This window comes from Chionomys nivalis, chromosome 20 (assembly GCF_950005125.1).
Source record: "Chionomys nivalis chromosome 20, mChiNiv1.1, whole genome shotgun sequence".
Lineage (NCBI taxonomy): Eukaryota > Metazoa > Chordata > Mammalia > Rodentia > Cricetidae > Chionomys > Chionomys nivalis.
In genome coordinates, this window is record NC_080105.1 from 32,350,804 (window position 1) to 32,367,898 (window position 17,095).

General features: G+C 41.8%; 1 pseudogene; it reads left to right on the forward strand.

The window, feature by feature from the left end:
* The first annotated feature begins 2,349 nt into the window (after positions 1 to 2,349).
* On the forward strand, positions 2,350 to 3,037 carry LOC130862614 (probable G-protein coupled receptor 160; annotated as a pseudogene).
* Positions 3,038 to 17,095: the final 14,058 nt, after the last annotated feature.

Sequence of the window (17,095 nt, forward strand, 5' to 3'; positions counted from 1 at the left end):
AAAGATAAATTATTAAGGCACAAACTGGGTCTCTGGTGCTTAAGTCTTTGCCTCAGGAATACATCTGGCCTTTGCAATTTTATGAACCAATAAGTTCTTTTATTACAAAGATGACATCCATTTTTGTTTACGATGTGCAGATCTGTGCTTACCTACTGTAACAGTCTTGTTCTGTTAGAGTCTTTGAATAATGTGGAAATAAACTTGAAGTTCTGGGAGAGCAAGAATTTTGTCTGCCGTATTTACTGTTTAATCCCATCAATTTAGTGCTCAGTAATATTCAGTGCTCTGTAAATATTTGGTGATGAAATGTGCAAACTGAGGTCAACCTTTCAGAAGATTAGAATGGTTAATGACACATAGCTGAGAAGAACATGGTTCGTCTTCCCAGAGAACTCATAAAACCAAAAATATCTAAACATGGTTAGATGTGTTTGACAAACAACAGCAAGCAACAGTGAAAAGATTAGCGTGGTTCAGACAGCTGTGTGTTAGCGCCAGCTTCTGCAGGCCTTGGAAAACACACTGTGTATGGGTCCTGTCAGTTCATCATCCAGTGTTCTCACCTTGCTAACCTGAAACTGGCCACTGCAGGATTGTCTGTACCCTGGTAATCAGCAAGCATTACAAATAAAAAAATACTTTATTCTCCTGCACACCTATCTAAATAGTATTACTCCTTTACAAAAGGAAACAGGAATGAAAAGAGAGGGAAAAGAAAAAAAATAGTGTAGTCAGTATTTATTTTCAGATTTCAGACCTAAAAAAAAAACAACTTGAACCTTTTCTTCTCTGATAAACAAACTTTAGAGAAGATATGGCTGTGTCTTAAGTTAGCTATATGAGTGAGCTGGGAGCATACTCAGGGCACCTTGTTCTCAAGGTCCAAATGATGCAGCTGTATCTCATTAAAAAGGTATAATTAAGCAAAGTGAGGTGGTGAGCCTGTGATAGGGGAAAATGTATTCCTCACATTATTTAAAACTAGGGTTCGTTCTAGAGAAAAATCTTCCCGGTCAGACGCTACAATAGGACCCTATAGACTCAGCCAGACTTCCCCCAAGGCAAGCTTTATGTGTTGAACTTGAAGGTGATACATCAGCCTGGTTCTAAGTCATTTATGGGTATGGGAAGTAACCCTAAATCATTATATTCAACTTCTTGGTCAAAATGGGCAAAGAATAAAGGTATATGTCTATTTGCATATACTTGATTTCAGACGCAATACAATAGAATCACCCTACTGCCATAGAGGGAGAAAGGGGGGTTTGCTGAGGGCTAAATAAAGAATGGATTGGTCAGTGTCCACGTGTGCACATGTGTGTTTTGGTGCAATGGGGTGGACATGCAGACTGACCACATCTTTCTGAAGTCCCTTTATCCCCCTCTCCCTTCTCATCCCAGCCATTACTTGAAAGCTTCCAGTCAGAATGTAAGTAGCAATATACAGGAAATAGAGAAGCCAGAAGGAATTGAAAGCCTATAAAACATTCAGGGCTCCAGCCTTTAGGAAATAATAAACTGCTTCTTGGTGAAGGAAGACTTGAGGGTCCCATTTCTTGGGCTAGAAAACATGTAACACGACTGCTTCTCACGGTGGTCACTACTGGCCTGTAGAAGGGACAATTTTGTCCTATACACTGTTACTTTTAACACATCTATTCCTAGGAAAACAAGCACTATTAGCAAGTCAAGTCATTTACTAACCAAAACTACCCAGAGATACTATCCATTGTCCACACAGGGCTGGTTTCGGCTTGGTTTCAAATATCTGACATGAGGATTAAGCTTCTCCATGTTGCAGGTAAGAAGTTGAATTCTGGAACACATAACTCAATTTCCAATGAAGGCTGTGAGGAACAATGAAGCCAGATTTTCTGACTTTATCCTGAGGCCCCTGTTGGTCTGTTGTTAACATCCAACTAATGACACCTAAGACTCAGAGAACATCATGGAAGAGGGAATGGGTAGATTATCAGAGCCAGAGGACAAGGAAGTCTGCTGTGAGATTGTAACTCCTAAGACGGATGGGGAAGCTACACCCATTATACTTCAACAATCTAGCCGCCCAAATAAGACCTGAATAACGACAGTAATTTTTTTTTAATGCTAACAGGGGTGGCAAGCAGAGGTGAGGGATGCATAGCCCAACCCCAGAGCAGTCACGGGGTTGACAGCATCAAGCTATTCATGCTGCCTGGGTGCTGAGGAGTACAAGCTGAGGCTGTGAATATACTCTCCTGGCTGGTGGCTGGACAGGGATGCTCATCACTCAGCCCCTTCACTCAGCTAAAGATGCAGAGTCGCGTTTAGAGGGCTCACTCACATGGCTTGGTATAACAAAGCGACATGCAAGGAACTGACAGCAAAACAATTGAAGGCTGCAAAATGAAACTCATAAGCTCAAGTCTAGAAAAGAAGAAAGAAGATAAAGGGAATTTAACTAAGAATACGGCAGCTCTTCCTTCAGAAAATCTGCTCTTTCAGCATCTGCTGCATCAGTCAAAGCAGCCCTAGCTGTTAATTGTCTGTTATTCTTGATCATGTTTGGGAAAATATAATTATATATCTTCATACTCGGAATGAAAAGCAAAAACACCTACTGGATTTTTCTGGAGTAGTTCTGCCTTCTCCCTAGCAGTTTCTGAACTTCTGCCCTTGGTAAACATCTCCATTCTGTCCTACTTTAAGAAGTTGTTTTTCTAGGTATTAGCTTTACTGAATACCACATCTGTCTGCTCACACAAATCATTTCCTTCACTTACAGCTGGCTTTTCATATTACCCGGCTTGCTTACTGGCCTGTGGCTTACTGTTCAACTCTGCCTAGAACCACCAAGCATTTCTTTAAGTGGTAACCATTATTTTATTTCCTGATGGTCATTTTAACTTGGTTTTAAGTCTTTGCTTATGTTCTAGGAGAGCCAGTCATCTCCCATAGCCTAAAGACACACAGGGTGTCTATGTACTAAGGCTTTTCTTAGGTCAGCACTCAGAGTCACTGACTGTCATTGTCTATGTTGATGGTTATCCAATAAAATGTTGTCAGCCCTGAAATCACATACATCCAAGTTACACTAAATGGACTCAGGGGACTTTATTTATATTCATATATAAATACACATATATAAATGTATAAACCAATATACATATATACCAACAACCAAAGAAAAAGAGGCCATTAATTTCAGAGGGAATGATGGAGAGATGTGGGATGAGTCTGGGGGAGGGGGAATAGCAGGGATTGAAGGTGAGAAAGAGAAAGGGGGAGAGTAATACAATTATATTTTAACCTAGGAATTTTGTAAAAAAATATGCCATTATTTAAGCTCCATTGTTGCACCTGTGGACGTCCTTGATGAAGTAGTGACGGTCTCCCTTAATGAAGGTGCTGTACCTGATGGGAGAAATGTGGTTCTTGCCCATATAACAAACCACACAGGCACGGGCACAGACTCACACACCAAAGACACAATTATTTTGAACTCTGTCTAGCTTTTTCCAGTTTCAGCTTTCTGAACCTCTGGTTCTCTTTCTTTAGACAGATTGTTAAAAACTTTTAAATCATTCACCAGGAGCCAAAGGGATTGTATATATTATTGTTTTATATATGTTATATACATATGGACTAATTAATTTGTATACGTATACTTATAAAATCTAGTTAAGAAACCCAACATGCCATTTTAAATGGCAAGAAATATTTGTGGAACCTCCAAAGTTGGATATAAATTAGAAAGCAATTCCATCATAATTTACTAAGTGCAAGCATGTAGTGTAGTTATTAGTTGACATAAACTAGAGTCACCTGGGAAGAGGAAGGTGCAAATGAGGAATTGTCTCCATCAGACTGGTTCTGGGCATTTCTATAGGGACTTTTCTTGCTTAATGACTGATGGGGGGTTTAGACCACTGTGGGTGGTGCCACATTTAGGCAAGTATCCTGGGTTGCAGAGAAAGTAGGCTGAGCAAACCGTTGGCAGCAAGTCAGTGTGCCTCCATGGATGCTGCTTTGAGCTTCTACCTTGAGTCCCTGCCTTGGCTTCCTTCAACAATGGGCTGTGACTTATGATAGGTAATAGCAGCCCCTCTTCTGTTACAGTGTTTAACCACAGCAGCATAGAGCAAACCAGAACGGTATGCAAGAATCCGACATTCTCCGTATTTTCTCACTTTCCTTCAGCTGTGTCTTTTACAGCAGGAACTAACTTCACAGAATAATTTGCATACGTGCAGGAACACATAACAATAGATAAATGATGGCGTAGTTGATGCTTCTCAAAGTACCCGTCAAGAAACACATGCACACAAACTGAAGCGAGTTTTCCAAATTTCAGATTCTTGACTCTATTCTATGCCCACGGCATCAAAATCTCAAGTAGAAGACCCTGTCATTTGCATTGTATAACCTCCGTAGCTGATGTCTATACATATTAAAATCTGAAAACTACCAGGTCATATGCTGTTGTGACAAATGCAAAATTAGATGTCACAGCTTCACTTTCATGCCCCTTAATTTCCTTTTCTCCATTCCAAAAGATGCTTTTTTTTTTAACTACAGGACTCTCCTTTCTAAAACATTAATCAAATAGCTGTTAGAATTCTCTGCTTCAAGTCCAGACAATTTAGAGGCTGAGAGTGAGTCTGAATCCTGCAGGATGAATGTTACATCTACTCTGATTGCCTTTGCATGTGTTTCTCTAGGTCCAATTACATTTAGTTACATCTAAAGGTGTCATAACAAAGCAGGCAGGGCTGTCTGTCTTTCTGTGAACTGCTCAAATTCAGATGCTGAATAGTCAAATAGTCACGCGGGTGATGCAGCCAGTCCAATAAGACTCAGGAAACACAACAGCAATAAGGTTCAAAGAGAAGAAAGCAAACTCGCTGGAAAAGAAAAATCGAATAAACTGATTGACATTTGCAGAGAAAATGCGCAGTGGAAACTGATTAACTCTTTTGCATGCTTTAGCGAGAAATCCAAATTGGTCCCAATTTATGGATTTTATTCAGACTGCAAGGTGCCATTTGCTATTTGATAATGTGAAACAACATTATTTTATAATGAGTGATCACTTAGAGCCAAGACAAAGCTGGTGTTTCCTTTTGAGGTAAATTGGCATTTCCAGGAAGGGCTAGTTTTGAGAACAACTTATTTCAAGCATATTTTAAGATCTTGCATTTTCCCATCTACATGAACACAAATACCATAAATTATGCAGCAAATGATCTTTGCCCTTAATTATGCAGAGAAAGAGAGTGCTCCAGAAGTTAAATCAGTTCTGTAATACTTTAGTTAGAGTGTGTGTATAAAGTATATATATATATATATATATATATATATATATATATATATATATATATTTGTTTGTGTGTATCTTTATCTGATAGAGAATCAAAGCATTGCCCAACCCCTTCCAGAAAACCTTCTTCTTGCAGTAGATGATAATTAACACACAGACCCACCTGGAAAATGTAGACAGCAAGAGACTTTGGAACACTCAGTTCTATATGAAATGTCTCCATCAAAGTCATCTCCTCAGGCTCAGGGTTCTATATGGAAGAGGAGGCAGAAAGATTGTAAGAGCCAGAGGTGGCTGATGTCTCTGAGGAAATAGCATCTTCCAGATACAACAGGACCGATACACATATGAACTCACAGAGATTGCAATAGGTTGAGCAAGACCTAAACCAGACCACCTAGAATCCCAGCACTGAGGAGGGGGGACATCCACAAAACCCCACCCTAACCAAGAAGCTGTCTACAATGTGATGCCTGCTGGGAAAGGGAAAAGCAGTTTCTCCAAGGGAGCGTCACCATGCATATCAACCACACTCCAGGGCAAGCCACGCCCAGGAGTAGTTGGCCAACACAAAACAGAATCCCTGCTTCTTGTGTACTTTTTCTTTACATTTGGTATGTTTTGCCTTATTTGCATTTAATTTTATTTTTAAGTTTTTTAAAAGAAAAAAGTATATGAAGTTGAGTAGGTAGAAAGTTGGGGAGGATCTGGAAGGAGATGGAGAGAGGAGGAAGTGATATAATCAAAAATACTGGATGAACAAAGTTTTAATAAAATCTAATTATAAGTAAATTATATTAATTAATGGATAAAACAAAAAAGTGTGTGAGTCTTTAGTCAATACTTAATTTGCCAAATGTTTTTGAAACCAAGTGTATAAAAGTGCATGTGCCCTCTTTTTCTTACAGACTCCTTAACTGATGAAGCTTCGTTGAAGTAGCACTAGAGATGTGTGGACAGACAGGAAGAACTGGGTACACAAACAGCTTAGGCCTGGGCCCTACAGCGGAGGCAGCTGAACAAACAGTAGCCAACAGTGCAAAGAGGGAAGTCGGGAAGTCAAGCAGGTAGACTCCAATGACTCCGCTAGTGGCTTCCCCTTCTTGACGTGGATCCTTGTTTGCAATAAAACCCCAAAGTGATAAAAATAAGCCATCTTCATCATGGTTTCGCATCCTCAGATTAAGAAAAAAGTATTTGAGGAAGAAATAAAAACATACCTTTACTAAACACGTCCAGACGTTTTTCTTTGCCATTGCTTCCCAAACAACACAGTGTAGCACTTACCACACAGCATAGTACTTACTTACATTGTATTTGGTACTACCAACAGGCAAAGATAACTTATACAGGACGTGTGTAGGTTATATGTAAGAATCATGCCATGCCATTTACGTAAAAGATCGAGTACCCACAGCTCTTGTTATCAGCAGAAAGTCCTGGTATTGCAGGGATGCCAAGGAACAAGTGAATTTAGGAAATTATTAAGAGATATGGGCAAGACACAGGGCTAGAATAACAAGATATGGATTAAGCCTTATGTGGTATGACTCTGTGGTAGAGTGCTTGCCTAATATTCATAAGAGCTGGTTTCAATTCCCAGCAACACACACACAGTGAGAGAGGAGAGAGAGACAGAGACAGACACAGACACACACAGAGAGAGAATAAAGCAAATAAGATCTTCACTCCAAAGTCTAATCTTTTTATTTTTACATAATAAAATAGAAAAGTCAGATTACAGCATTTTAACAAAAGCTATATGAATATAGGTTCTAAATTTAAACCCATTTATTTATTTTTATGGTGCTTGGATCAAACTCAAAGTCTCAAGCATGTCAAGAAAGTGCTATACTATTGAGTCATATCCCAAATCATAGTATCTCTTTCCTGAATGGGCCAAAATAAATATTAATATTTTCAAACCACAATTGACCTCAGGTAATTGAAAATGTGAGGGAGAACTTTTAGGATGATGAATTTGTGTTTGGAAATCCCTAGGATAGCTCTTTTTCAATCAGTTCATTTTTTGTCTCTTATTTAAGAACTGTTTCAACATATTTTCAGCAATTAAATAGCTATCAACAATCATCAGTCCCTTGATGCTGAAGGGCCAGCAAAATGCTATATCTAAACTGCCTCTTTGGTAAATGGGTTATTCTGATCTGAAGGTAACTGAGAAACAGCAGATGCCCACGAGGCCTCCGGTCTCCACACCTTGCCTTTGCCTCCTCCATCCTGAAGCAGTGAGCTGCTTTTCATTCATTTAGTTTAAGGTCTTACACAACCCTCAATCTTCTGCACTCCCCTGCCTCCCTAACAATCCTCATTCTTTGCGACACTCACGTGTGGAGTATATAGGCAAACCGTTTTTCTCGTTTTTATTTTGTTTTGCGTGTGGTTGTGCTGGCTAGTCTTGTGTCAACTTGACACTTGCTGTAGTCATCCAAGAGGAAGGAACCCCAGTTGCTTCTATAAGGTCGGGCTACTGGCATGCCTGTAGATTTTCTTAGTTAGTGATTAACAAGGGCCCATCCATTACAAGTGGTACCACTCTGGGCTGATGCCCCTGGGTTCCATAAGAATTCAGACTGAGGGCTGGAGAGATGGCTCAGTGGTTAAGAGCACTGTCTGCTCTTCCAGAGGTCCTGAGTTCAATTCCCAGCAACCACATGGTGGCTCCAAACCATCTGTAAAGAGATCTGGCGCCCTCCTCTGGCGTGTCGGTATAAATGGAGGCAGAAAGTTGTATACATAATAAATAAATCTTTTAAAAAAAAAAGAATTCAGACTGAGTAAGCCACGGGGAGCAAGCTATTAAACAACATCCCTCTGTGGGTTTCTGCTTGGTTTGACTTATTATCTTGCCTTCCCTAAATAAACAGCGACTCGGGACATGTAATCCAAACAACCCTTTCCTACCCAAGTTTCTTTAGTCATGGTGTTTCATCATAGCAATAGTAACCCTAAGACAGTGGTATATGCATATGTGCACATCTGTGGTGTGCACATGAATGTGCATTCACCTCTCTCTCTCTCTCTCTCTCTCTCTCTCTCTCTCTCTCTCTCTCTCTCTCGTTCTCTCGCTCTCTCGCTCTCTCTCTTCTCCACCCTCACCTTCAGTATATATGCACTTGTAAAAGTCAGAGGCTGATATTACCTGTCTTTCTTTATTGCTCTCTGTCTTTTGTAAGACTAGATTTCTTTGAACCTTGTGCTCACAGACTGGCTAGCCTGGCTGGCCAGCAAGAAATCTGCATGCAACTGAGCCCTGGAATCTGCTTGCTTCTGCATTTCCAGCATGATGTTGACCACATTACTTAGCTTTTTGGCCTGGGTCAAATGAACTTAGGTCCTCATGCTTAGTGGGGCAAACACTTTAACTGTGCCATTTCCCAAGCCACTGGCTTTTTGTTTTGTTACGTGCCTTATAGCCATTATTATATTTCTAGAGCCTAAGTTGGAGACCTAGGAATCTACAGAGAAAATGCCCCTCAAGTTTGCTATGGGGAAGTGAACATATGGGGAACATCTTCTAAAGATGAAATCTAGTTTTAAGGATTGGAATAAAAAATTCTGTTATGTAGATTATTTGGGCTGGTGAGGTCTAGAGTTAACCCTAATGATTAAGACCTATCCTGGCCTTTAATTCTGGGGGAGGGGGTTGTTGATGCACGTGGCTTACAAGTTTAAGGCTAACCTGCAGTATACAGTGAAACTGTCTTAAAGGGCCAGAGGGGCAAAGGAGGATGGTCAGACATTTTATCTTAAATGTTTCTCTTTCAGTTGCTTTTGCTAAGGACAATTCTTATGTCAAAATGCTACACTTCGGGGGCCATTGCCAGAATGCCTCAACACAAAGGAGAAAAGCATCATCTCTGAACTCAGAGTTTAGAGCTGATGGAAGTGATTCATATTTTAATGAAAGACAATATTTTTGATTATCAGGCTGGGGAGCAGGCCGAAAGTGATGGTGCTATTAGTGATGGGACAGTTGGCCTACAATTACAGGCACCAAATCGGCACTTAGAAAAGCGCTTTAAGCTCACCATCTCTACACTCTGTCTGGAGTTGAGCCCCTAGGAGATTTATATGACTGACAGTTGGCTTCTGTGCGTGGCTCCAATCGCCCTGTTGTTGAAGCTCTGTGGAACTCCAAAACTAGTTTCCCCATTGTGCAGCAGGAAGGGAAAAGGTCCAGAGGCAGCTATCATAATGAGGATCTCACAGAAAATCTCACAGAAAGAAATCTGTCTAGAGCCTGGAGAGAAATAATAGATTCAAGTCGTGTCAGAACTACAAAGAAGAAATAATGAAATCTTTCTCCTGACAGTTGGCACAGCTCACTTCCTCTCTTGGACAATGCCAGATGAGATTCTCTGAAGTTTAGAATTTAGATACGCCAGTGATTGACACGGTACCCAACAAAGCACACCTGTCAGATTCAACTTCACTTTTCTTATGATTTGTTTCTTTGTTAAAGAAGGGTGCTGTGGAATAATTCTCTGTACACTGTGAATATGTATTACTCTCATTGATTAATAAAGAAGTTGATTGGTCTATAGTAAAGCAGGATAAAGTTAGGCAGGACTGTCAAACTGAAGATACAGGAATGAAGAATGCCGGGGTTCGAGGGAAGGCAGCCAGCCACCGAGGAAGCAGGATGTATAGAAAATTAGGCAGCAAGCCAGGAGTCATGTGGCGAAGCATACATAGGAAATATGGGTTAATCTAAGCGTAAGAGTTAGCTAGTAGCCTGAGCTATTCACCAAGCATTTATAAGTAACATTAAGCTGGTAGGTGGGACAGTCAAACTGAGGATATTAGGATGAAGAAGGGTGGAGTCAGAGAGATGCCAGCCAGTCACCAAGGAAGCAGGATGTATAGAAAATTAGGTAACTGTGGGGGCCGAGAAATGCAGGCCCATTTCCTACCTTATCTGAGGGCCAGAGAGTTTGACGAGTAACAAGGCTTCATCACACCTTCTAGATCAGGAGGTGGCTGCCTGGCCCCCTTTTTGAACTTGAGATAGCTTGGTGCCATGCCAACAGGTGATCAGGATATGCCAATGTACTTCTGTGCCTTCCACTGTAATTATGAGGACACCCGGGAGGAGTGACCCCAGAATTGGCTGTATGAGTTCACCTCTTGTATAATGTTAATGAAGTGTTTTGTTGCCTTCTCCCCCAGTTTATGTTTGGTATAAAAGTTGTAGAAAGATAAACACGGGTGATTTTCGGGATCTGAGGAGTCCCCGAAACGCTCTCCCGATACTGTCTTGTGGTTTCTATCTTTTATTTTCCCATGCCCCTACTCTACCTACCAGCATTTTGTTGAGGCTGATCCTCAACAGGTAACAAGCCATGAGCCACATGGCGAAGCCCAGATAAGAAATGTGGGTTAATTTAAATGTAACAAGCCTGAGTGTCAGTGATTTGGAACCAGGCAGTCAGGACAGGAAAACTCCACCTACAGAAGGGTCTTTCTTTATGTACAGGTTGGCTTCAAGCCCTTTATGTAGATATCCCTGGCTTCAAGCTTGCATCCTATGGCCTCAGCCTTCAGGAATGTCATCCAATATCCAGCTTCAATCAATATTTTATCAAAGTCATGTTTAACATTAAATAAAAAGGCACTCCACCTAAAAGACAAATTTCAGTTCTTTAGTCTGTCATCAAACAAAATTTTAGATGATCATGACATAGGTATTTTCAACCGGTTATTTTCATTATCAACATAAACCTTATTCGGTTTACATAGTACATGGCCCTCTTGTATTAAATATAAGACAATTAAAATTGTAAAAGGTGGACTGTCTTAGAAAAAAGAAACTGTCCCCTACCATCCCAACCTTCACTGCCAGAATCCCCAAATAAGAGATAATACAGATGACAAAACAAAAGGTTGTAGTCAGGCACTCTGAATCTCCATGCACAGATATCCATGTCTAGTCACACATGAGAAATTTGATTCTCATCTCCAGGTGGACAAAGGACCCTTAAATCTTAAGGTTTAAGAACCAGCAGACACAGGGAAAGCTTTTTGCCTCTTTCTACCTCCCTCAAATACAAAGATAAATTCTGACTTCAGTGAAGAAAAATCAACATTTATAAAGAAAGTTCTCATCTTCAGAGGTGTCTTGCTACCTGGAAGAGAGCTACCCCTTTTTCTCACAGAAGAAACTCTTATTAGTGGCCTTTTCCCCACCTCCCTGGCTTGTCACTCTGGAAGGGACTGCAGGTGCTTCATAGTTGGCAGCTGCCGGGCAGGACCGCGCGTGTTAAATAGCAAAGACTGCTGGCGTTTCTTTACGTGGAGTCCAGGAACAGGGCCCGGATAGCTGGGAGCAAAGTCACAAGTAGTTCTGCTAGCATCTCTTAAATACTCAAATCCGACCAACTTTTCATACCCAGCTGTCAACAGTGGACGCTTAGCACAATAGCTAGAAGAATTATTTATTTCTCTTCTGCAGATGGTTTAGAAAAAGACAGATGAAATATTCAATATCTAGCCACTTTGACAATTCCCCGGCCTCCCTCGCCTTCTCTTCTCATTCCAGATTCTGACTGAAGAACTCGGGCTGGCGTTTGGACACCTGGTATTTACAAAGCATCCCTGTGTGAATGTCATAAATAAAGAGGCTTAGGAGTAATTCTCCAGAAAAATCCTTAGTGTCAGGGTTAAAATATTTTCAACACAAAATGAATGACTAAAAAAAAAAAGCACAAACATCCCCAGCACACAAAGTGCAACCAGACCAGGAGACTCTGTCTTGGGCTAAATCATTTATCAGTGGCTGCTTCCTCTGCCTTGCTTAGCCATCCGTCAGACATCTACAGGCATCTAGAGACATCTACAGGCATCTACAGACATCTACAGGCATCTACAGACATCTACAGGCATCTATAGGCATCTACAGACATCTACAGGCATCTACAGACATCTACAGGCATCTACAGGCATCTACAGGCATCTACAGGCATCTACAGACATCTACAGGCATCTACAGACATCTACAGGCATCTACAGACATCTACAGGCATCTACAGACATCTACAGGCATCTACAGGCATCTACAGACATCTACAGACATCTACAGGCATCTACAGACATCTACAGGTGAGAAGTGTTGTTCTCAGCAAAAGTGGTCCTCAGGTTCCTGTCACATAACTTAGTAACCGTTAACATACACATCAGAGGTGATACTGCACAAGGGTAGGGAAATTTGCTATGTCTTAATTTGCATGACCTCCCAAATGAACAATTTTTTAAGTCAACCAAGTCCGGGGAGGCTATGTGGTAACTCCAAAGAGAGAGGCTTCTTGTGAAGAAGTAGGATTTCTGCTCTGACTGACTCCTTGGCCTCAGAGCAGGTCCAGGAGCTGACCCAGGGTGCTTAGGGAACACCTTTCCTCAGTATCATGGGAACCAGATAAGGACAACTTTCTACACACATTTGCTTCCGGTTCCATAAAGTGGAGCAATTTGATTATAAGGAAATATTATGATTATTACTTTTATCATTATTTTGTGTCTCCAAGTGGTTATTGGGCAACAATCTTGCTGCCTTCTCAATATCTAGAGACAATGTTTGAAAGACAGAGGGAGGCAGGGATGAGAAAGGATTTTTAACTTGACTGAAACCCTAGCACTTGAGAGGTAGAGGCAGGAAGATCAGGCATCCAAGGCTACATACAGATTTCAAGGCCAGCCTGAGCTACGTGAGACCCTATCAAAAGAATAAAAGCCAAAGAACCAAAACAACAAAACAATAAGTTAGAATGAATTTGTGAAGGGTAGCACAGAAGAAAAGCAAAATGGGCAAAGGAGAGCAGAATGCATGTATACTGTAGGTTTTCTCAGACCGAATCGTTCCAAAACCATTTTCCCCAGATTCTAGTGGTTGAACTAACCCTTCATTGCCCCTTGCCCCTACTTCTGATGAGTTCAGACTCAGATGCTACAGGCTGGGGTGGCTGCGCATGCCTCTAATAACAGCCCACGCAGCATGGGGAAGAAGGAAGAGCTGGAATCTGTGTCATGAGGAAGACAGGAAATGTGAAATCCTGTCTGAGGTACGGAGCTTGAGAAGATAAAGAGAAGAAACTATAGACAGGAATTTAGAATGTACTTCAAAGATCGAGCCCTCACCGGGTATGTTCTGGAACCTGTCTCTATCTTACAACACAAAGCCTGGTGACTTCAGATGGGCACCGAGGCTCCCGGCTGGAGTAACTTTTCAGTCGGGTGCTTTCAGAAGCCTGTCACCAACAGGTGGCGATGGCACGCAGCAGAAGTTGGAACTGCGCAGCAGAGAAACCTCCTGGCTCTATTTGAAATGCACACCCCCACACACACTTTTATCTTCCTTTCTTTTAAGAGTGGTTTTCATTGCTTCCCTGCAGGCTCCGCACCTCCGTGAGCCTCCAGAGAGCATCTCAGGAAATCATTTACTTTTGAGTTTAAAACATCCTATTACTTGCATTGCGGGGTTGTGGCGGAGGAGTCAGTAGAGGACAGAGAATCCGCCCTGTGGCCTCATTCTTCAACAGAGTTTTGCAGAGAGAAAAGCTGCCGGTGGGGGTAACTGGGAAGTTGGATAGGACTCTGATAGGAGAGTCTCAGAAACAGAATGGAACGGACCTAGAAAGCAGCATCCTGAAATACGCTGGGAGATCAGACGATGTCATGTCCTATCTGCCTTACTGGGGTTTTGAACATTTTTGTTACTGTTGTTCTTTAGGAACTGTCGTCTCAGGAGAAAAGGTTTAAGGGAAGAAGCGTTTATTTGGAATCCCCGTTCATCCGCTGGGACAGGAAGGTAGGATGGTAAGAGGTCCTCTTAGCGGCAGGTGCAAGAGGCTGCTCGCTGACTTCTCAGTAGATCAGGTAGCGGAGGAAGAAGAATGTCAGGACACAAATGGGTTTTTCTTTTCTCTCTGACTCGGGAGAAATTTGAGAACAAGCTCTAAGTGACCTTCTGTGAAGGAAATGTATGTCTGTAAAGGAAAATGCACCCTCCCTCCCCTGTGCCAGCAGAAGGAAACTGTCTCTGGATACCAGTCAGTGGAGAAGACTTAGTACTGCAGAGCAAACCTCCACCCTGCTTGCTGTGTTCATCTTACCTTGTCCTAACCAGTCCTTCACCGCATGCTTCCTCCCACAGCTCATCAGATTATGGTGTGAAGTTTCAGTCTCCCAGGTTAGCTCATCAGATATCACATAGATAGATAGATAGATAGATAGATAGATAGATAGATAGATAGATAGATAGATAATCGATAGATGATAGGATAGATGATAGATAGATAGATAGATAGATAGATAGATAGACAGATAGATGATAGAGATTTATGGATAAAGTGTCTCCTTTGCATACATGAGGTGTGTGTGTGTGTACACTTCTGACTGTTTTTTTCTTTGTAAATATGTCTTTTGTTAAAGAGAATCCTAACTGGGAACTGTAGCAGATAAAGAGTAGACTTTTTTTCCCCAAACAAGAGAAAGCCTGCATTTCTACAGACTGATGAGTGTATCGGAGCTGAGAGGAGAGAGAGCAGAGCTTCTAAGAAAGCAGGGGTTACCAAAGTTCTTCTGCCTAAGCTGACAATCAACCCCCCTCCTGACCTGAAGCTACTAGAAAACTAAGTGGCCGTTCTTGCAGAATAAACAGCAGCACTGGGAATCCAGTGGGGACCAGGCCCACAGGGAAAGAGTTGCTCCCTGGCCATCGGGAGGGGGAAGACAACCTGTTTTCCTCCTGATTCAAGAACATTCTCAGCAAGAAGGAAATAAACCCCATGCGCACACATAGCCCTCCCGGATGTTTCTCCTAACATCCTAAGTTAGAGCTTACTTTCCCTTCAATTTAAAGCAGCAACAGCTGATTCCGACAAAGTGAGCCTTAAGTGAGCTGTTTGCTTGCTGAGACAGGGTCTTGCATACTATAGCCCAGGTTTGTCTGGAACTCACTGTGTGTCTCAGTTTACCCCTAAAGCTACAGTGGTCCCCCCTACCTCAGCTTCCTCTACCTCAGCTTGCTGAGTGCTGGGATTATAGGCACCACCTCTATGGGCTCTTTAAGTGATTTTGAACGATTTTATGCAAGAGACCATTGAACCATCATTGAAGTCTTATGAGCAAAAGACGGTTATCCATAGAGGTGGAGAGAACAAAATCATAATTTAAGGAATTAGCCCATTGTCATAGTTATTAAATTATGGATATAGGGTTCTGCCAGTTTTTGAACACAAATATAAGAAAATCAGTAGATACTATAGGCTTTCAGATCTTTAACCTTAATACCAAAGTGAAAATTCACAAAGCATATTGTATATAGAGTTATACCTTGCCTAAAGTGAGCTTAACTTCCAATAATAATAATACCACCTAACCTCAAATAGGATCTGAGTAAATTTGTTAAGGGAATTACAGCCCCACCAGGATGTTGCATGCTATTTTTATATAGGACAGGGACAATCATGTTGTTTCTTTGTCAGAATTTTTAAAATGTGCCTATTTCCAACTTATTTAACATATAAATATGTTTTCCAATTGTCAAAGTAAAAAAAAATGCACAGAAATTCACGTACAAAGAACTTAGAGCTTAATCAGAGTGTGGGGGCTGGTGTGTGTCATCCATCTCAGCACTGGGGAGGCCGAGGCAGAAGGAACATGAATTGGAGGATGACCTGGATCCCGCACAGTAAGTCAGAGCCATTTTTAGGGCCATGCAATTTAGAGGAAGAATTTTTGTTTGTTGGTTTTTTGGTTTTTTGAGGCAGGATTTCTCTGTGTAACAACTTTGTCTATCCTGGAACTCACTCTATAGACCAGACTGGCCTCAAACTCACAGAGATCTGCCTTCTTCTGCCTCTCCAGTGCTGGCATTGAAGTCGTGTGGCACCACTGCCTGGCTCTAGAGGAAGAATATTTTAACATACTTCTTTCTGAACAAATGCACTTAAGTACATTGATAACTCAATCATGTAACCTTTGATTAAGGTTACGAATGAAATAAATTCCATCAGAAGAGGTAATTATAGTAGTGGCATCTCTACACATATCTTTGTTACTATGAGAAGGATCATATGGATATCTAGGCATGGCGCCTAAACCTGTGAGCCATGCTGGTGCTAGTATCTTCCATAGGACCAGAGAGCAGGTACGTGTGTATGAAGACAAATGTCCGATGATGAATGTGCTAGAGCAAACTGGGTCTGCATTTTAAAAATCACAGTGTTATACAATTATATATTCAAGTCTCTGCTCTCCTTCCTCCCTGCCACTCCCTCCTTCTTCCCTGCCACTCGGTCCTCCCTGTCTCCCTCCTCCCTTCCCCTTCCTCTGTAAAGGGACAGACAATTACTATTTGCCTCAAACAACTCAGTTAAGAGATCAGCCCCCACCGTCTCAGTGGGTGGGCGCACCCCTCGCGGTCCTGACTTCCTTGCTCATGCTCTCCCTCCTTCTGCTCCTCATTTGGACCTTGGGAGCTCAGTCCAGTGCTCCAATGTGGGTCTCTGTCTCTATCTCCATCCATCGCCAGATGAAGGTTCTAAGGTGATATGTAAGATATTCATCAGTATAGGATAGGGTCATTTCAGGTTCCCTCTCCTCAGTTGCCCAAGGAACAAGCTGGAGACATCTCCTTGGACACCTGGGAACCCCTCTAGAGTCAAGTCTCTTGCCAACCCTAAAATGGCTCCCTTAATTAAGATATATACTTCCCTGCTTCCATATCCACCCTTCCTCCATCCCAACCGTCCCATTCCCCCAAGCTCCCCCCATCCT